Source organism: Ipomoea nil, unplaced genomic scaffold (assembly GCF_001879475.1).
Source record: "Ipomoea nil cultivar Tokyo-kokei standard unplaced genomic scaffold, Asagao_1.1 scaffold1834, whole genome shotgun sequence".
Classification (NCBI taxonomy): Eukaryota; Viridiplantae; Streptophyta; class Magnoliopsida; order Solanales; family Convolvulaceae; genus Ipomoea; species Ipomoea nil.
Window position 1 is genome coordinate 615,712 of NW_017618262.1, and position 5,975 is coordinate 621,686.

General features: G+C 34.1%; 1 pseudogene; it reads right to left on the reverse strand.

Annotated features, from left to right (window-relative positions):
* Positions 1-1,517: 1,517 nt before the first annotated feature.
* LOC109192813 lies at positions 1,518-4,090 on the reverse strand (annotated as a pseudogene).
* Between the last annotated feature and the right edge of the window lie 1,885 nt (positions 4,091-5,975).

The window sequence follows — 5,975 nt, forward strand, 5'->3', positions numbered from 1 at the left end:
AATACTTAGATTTGAGATCTATTTCAATGCCAAAGACTCATGTGAAATAATTTGTATAACAAATTAGCACCATCAATTAACTTTTAAAACAATACAAAGCCAATTTTACATTGGGGAAATCTCCCCTAGTGCTGTTATGTTTAAGTGTTCTTATTGTTTAATTGTTCTTACTGCTAAATATTTAATAAAGTGTCACGACTTAATTAAGTGAGTTGATTGTTAACTATTTATGAGATTATATAGGATGACAATCAATAATACAATTGAATTCATTCCTAAACAAGTTAAGAACCATGTTGAAGTTGTGATTTGTTTTATTTTATTTTATATATATTTTAATACTATTATATTTGCATTGTGGCGATATACTTATGTAGTTATATATTAATTTTGTATTAGCTAGGTATATTTCTTAAATTATTTAGAAATACTTATTAAAAAAAATGTCTAGAACTTTGTTATAGAGAGACATAGAGAGGATATAGTGGTTTCAGTGTGGAGACTATGGAGACAATCTAAAGAAGCCAAAGTAGCCCAGAGACTTCATGGTGTGCTCTGCATTCAATGTCCCTCTTATTTTTCATTTGCAGGTTTTGTTGTTCACCTGTAAACATAATTGGTCATCATCATCTACACCATTCTGAACCAATTGCTCATCATAATCCAAAATTATCCTATCATTTTTAATTTATCACAGAATACGTATTACTACATCATTAAAAACTCACCGTCATCATCACCTTCAACATCAACACATACGCCGTCGTTACCTTATCCGACTACACTGTTGGTCAACACCACCACCGTCTGCGCAACAGCACCGCCGTCTGCGCAACAGCACCGCCGGACTCACCATCAGCTCCGTGTGTGTGCGCGCACGCGCGTGCGTAGAGAACGATGAGAACAAACGAAGAACAAAAACAGAAATCGATGAAGAGATTAGGAAGATGTTGATTAGTATATATATTGGGAAATCTGTGTGTACGTATATGCTTATATATTAGGAGTAGGAGTTAGAATGGTAAGTAGGTTTAGAAAGATAATGATGATCATGGGGAAATATATATATATATATATATATATATATATATATATATATATATATATATATATATATATATATATATATATATATATATATATATATATATATATATATATATATATATATATATATATAGGGGTAATCGCACTTTTGGTCCCTCAATTAGTGCTCATTCTGCAATGTCATCCTTAGTTCCCAATTTGAACATATTTGGTCCCTCAATTATTCGACCATTAAGCAGATTTGGTCCTTCTGTCTGTATGGCCGTTTAACAGCGTTTAAAGCATGGGTAAAAGTGGAATTTCACATGGCATTGTTTATAATAAGTAGCGGAAATCGCACTTTTGGTCCCTTAATTAGTGCCCAATCTGCAATGACATCCTTAGTTCCCAATTTGAATACAATTGGTCCCTCAATTATTTGACCGTTAAGCAGATTTGGTCCTTCTGTGAGACCATCAGTTTAACTCCGTTTAAATCAGGGGTATAATTGAAATTTCACATGAGTAAGAATTGAAAGTAGTCTAGCCATCCACATAGCTGTGATTTCTGGTGATGATGGTCTGGTTAATGCCGTTGCCGATCATCATCAAGTATTTCTTGTTCTTGGCAATGGAGACGTATTCCTCGTACACGCTGGCAATCACGTATACGAGGAAGTAGCCGCCGTCGGGACAGAGTGTTGTTGGGAGCAGCGACGACGTCGTCATTAATGGTGGTAAAACTTCCACTCCCATCTTGACTCACAACCACAATGTCAGTCACCAGAACCTGGTTATCTTCCTGAGTTAGCAAGAACTTTCTCCGGCTAACTCGCTCGAAAATCGCCTTCATCTGTTCCGACACCTTCCGAGGCAAACGCCCGTTCCAGAACCCAAGCTGTTTCTTGGTCGGACGCCAAGCTCCGGCACCGGCGGCCTTCTTCTTCCTCGGCACCCACCCTTTAGTGAACAGAGCCAGAGAAACACTAAACATCCGCGTGTCGTTCGTCAGCGGCGCCACGATCCCATTCCTAACGCTCCAAGCCGACGACGTCGCTTGCAGGCTGTCTATATACGTTTGCATGTTGGTGAGAATGGTGCTGAGCAATGTTTGCACATCGTCGACTTCCAACACCGGGAGAAACCGGGAAGTCCCGTTGACAGTCTTGAAAGAACTGGAGAGATAATCCATGTTTAAACCGGCGAGGAACTCGCAATCCTTGAGAGCTCGAACGGCGGTGGTGGTTAACGACTTGGAATTGCGGCGAAGGTACTTCTAGATTAATGACAGAAACGTGCGCGCAAGGATAAGGATTTGCAGACGGAGAATCGGCCATATGATAAGCTTAATTTCTAGACATTATTTAGAGTAATTTTAGTTAGTGATTTGCATAAATAAATTATGTTTTAGGGTTAATTATATTATAAATATTATATTTAGTATATGTTACTAGTTTAGACTAATTTATATGGGTTTTAATAAATATTAGGCTAATGTTACATTTTTATTAATATATAAAGAAGAGTTTTATTTTATCTATATTACTAAATTTATTTGTTAGTTTTATTCATTCTATTTTTAATAAGTGTTTTAATATTTAAGTTTAATTGAGTTATTATGTCATTAGTTTATAATTATTTTATTTTTAACTTTGTTTTGTTTTTTTTTTTTTTCTTGAAGGATTTGCGCAGCAGTAAAGGAAAAAAGGTTAATTAGGTTAAAGGGTGGTTTTGCTTTCTTTAACGGCAGTAGAGGAAATTAAAGAGAGAAGGTCATAAGGGTTTATGGATTTGGTGATAGATCTTTTGGGAGACGGCAGAGATGAAACGGAACAGGAAGAAAGAGAGAAGAGATTCGATTGCAACTTCAACAAGAGATTTCCGAGCTTCAATCACAACTATCATCTCTTAGGCTTGAATTATTTTTCTTCTCTACTTTATTTCTTGTTTAAATTTTCAGAATAATATTCCTTGAATTGTTTATGCATTTAATTATGATTACTGGCTAGAACTTTAATTAGTGATTTGGATTAGCCTAAATTAGATTAATTGACTATTCTTCATGTGTTGATTCTTTTAATTTCAATTAGCTAATTGAGCTTGATTATATTTATTTTATGTATTTTAATTTTGAATTGTGTGACTGGCCATTGCATAATACTAATATTAGGGTTAATAAGAAGAACTGACAGGTGAATTATGAACCTAGAACTCGTAAGATAAACACAATTGACCTAAACTAGACATAGCTTTAGGTATTTGTGGTGATAATTGATTGTTACTTAATAGGTTCAATTAATGTTGGTGAGATATCGACAGATGATCACAGTTAATTGGATACAACCTAGTAGCTCGACGGAGTATTAGAATATAATTGGAGCAATCATCACTATAATTACAAGAATTAATATTTAGGAGAGTTTGCTAATTATCTAATAGGTGAACCCAAATCCCTAGTCTTCTCTTAATTGGAATTTTCTTTTCATTAAATTCATAAATATTCTTTTTAATCAAATTAATTCTATTTATTTGAGATTTCCCTTATCAACAATTTGATTATTAAAGATAACAGTTAATAGTGTTCTTCGTGGGATCGACCCTGGAATACTCCAGGAATTTATACTGTGATTGACTATGTGCGCTTGCAGATTATAGCAATCACCATAGTCGTAGACATTGGAAGAAGAGTTGTTGCTGGGGAGAACAATTTGGCAGTAAGATGGGTAGGGAGTGGACTTGCAAATGGTGGATGCGGAGACATTTCTCGACGGTGGCGGAGCATCTACGGCAGCGAAAATAACAACCGGGCAGAGAAAGGGGAAAAATTAGCTTATTATATTCAAGGCTATGTGAAATTTTAATTATACCCCTGATTTAAACGGAGTTTAACTGATGGTCTCACAGAAGGACCAAATCTGCTTAATGGTCAAATAATTGAGGGACCAATTGTGTTTAAATTGGGAACTAAGGATGACATTGCAGATTGGGCACTAATTGAGAGACCAAAAGTGCGATTTCTCCTACTTATTATAAACAATGCTATGTGAAATTCCACTTTTACCCATGTTTTAAACGGCATTAAACGGCCATATAGACAGAAGGACCAAATCTGCTTAATGGTTGAATAATTGAGGGACCAAAAGTGCGATTACCCCTATATATATATATATATATATATATATATATATATATATATATATATATATATATATATATATATATATATATATATATATATATATATATATATATATATATATATATATATATATATATATATATATATATATATATATATATATATATATATATATAGATTTTGAATCCAGTGCACCCCCTAATTAGGTGAGATAATGAGCACTAATCTCTACCGTTTATTTAGATTTTATTAACGTTACAGATTGGCCTATTGTATTTTAGATCCGTGTGCTTTTGAATGGGGAAGGGGCTCTATTGTCTTTTGTGCGTTATTTTATTTTTGTTAATTATTTAGATTTGCGGATTTTTTGGTATATATTTATTGTTATTAGGTATCTTTCGCCAGTTTACCATTCTCATCGTTTTGTTTTACACTTCGCTGTTTTGATCGCCGAGAGAACTCTTCTGCTACCCGTTTGGTCTCACCGTCTATTCAGTCGCTTTGGATTGTCCGTCCGATAGCAGGGTTTACGACGGTCTCTCTTTGTGTTTCTCATGGTGGGTTCAAGCTCTAGGGCATCTAAACGATTGAGAGGGAAATCTTAAAGTTCTACACCAGGTATCCACTCGATCAATTGTTGTTCTTTTTTTGGTGTTTTATTTGTTTTAAGAATTGTAGGTTTCCGTGTCTGCATGTGTGGTTGTGGTATGTTTTCTCCGCCGGCGGGTGTGTTTTCGGGGGGAGTTGGTATGTGGATTGTGTGTTCGGCGGGGGGGGGGGGGGGGGGTAGGGTTGGGATTGTCGGCGGTTTAGTGGCTTTTGCAGGGGTTTTTTTTTGTTTTTTTTTTTTTTGTTTTTTGTTTTTTGTTTTTTTTTTTTTTTTTTTTTTTAAATTTTCGTAGTCTGTTTCAGTGTTTGTGCTCGGTTTCGGATTGCCTCTTTTGGGGATATTGCATGTGTGTTTTTGGGGTGTGTTGTCTTCGGCGGAGTTGGTTTTTTGCTGGGTGGTTTTCATCGGTGAGTTCGGCCGGGGGTGGATTTAGGGTTGTCGTGCTGGGCTATTTGTTAGCTGTTTTATTTAAATATATATTAGGGCGTAATAATATATATAATTTAATATTTAATATAATAATAATAATAATAATGTAATAGAAGTGAAATTAAATTAGGAAGTAATGATTTTTTTTAAAGCAACCATAAAGGCGTATATTAATGAAGCAAATAAGCAATAGATTCAGGAGGGACAGAGTCCCAAAACATCGAACTAGCCTGTGAGAAGGCGGTTGAAGCTAAAGAACGAGCAAGTAAATTCGCTGATCTAGGCACTAAATAAATGGAACAATAAGTAAAAGTGGCCATAATGGTACTATACTGGTCCACGGCTAGCCCAACATAGGATAAGATTGAGGTCTAACGAGAGGCCAAGCTAGTCTGAAGCTCCGAACAGTCGGTGAATAAGCAAACTGATAAGATTGCGGAAGTAATGATTTAATATAAAACTTTACCAATAAATGTGAATACAATAAATGCGTTCATATTGCTAGTCTCATTTGACCAATTATTATTATTTTTATTATTATTACTATTATTATTATTATTATTATTATTATTAAATAATAAATAATTATTAGATAAAGTTTAGTATTGTCAGACTTATGGAGAGGGTTTAATAAGAATAATTAGTATTATTAAGGTAAGTATTTATTTTATTATTATTATTATTATTATTATTATTATTATTATTATTATTATTGCTAAGTAATTAGTATTAATAAATAATTATTAGACAAAGTTTAGGATTGTCAGGATTA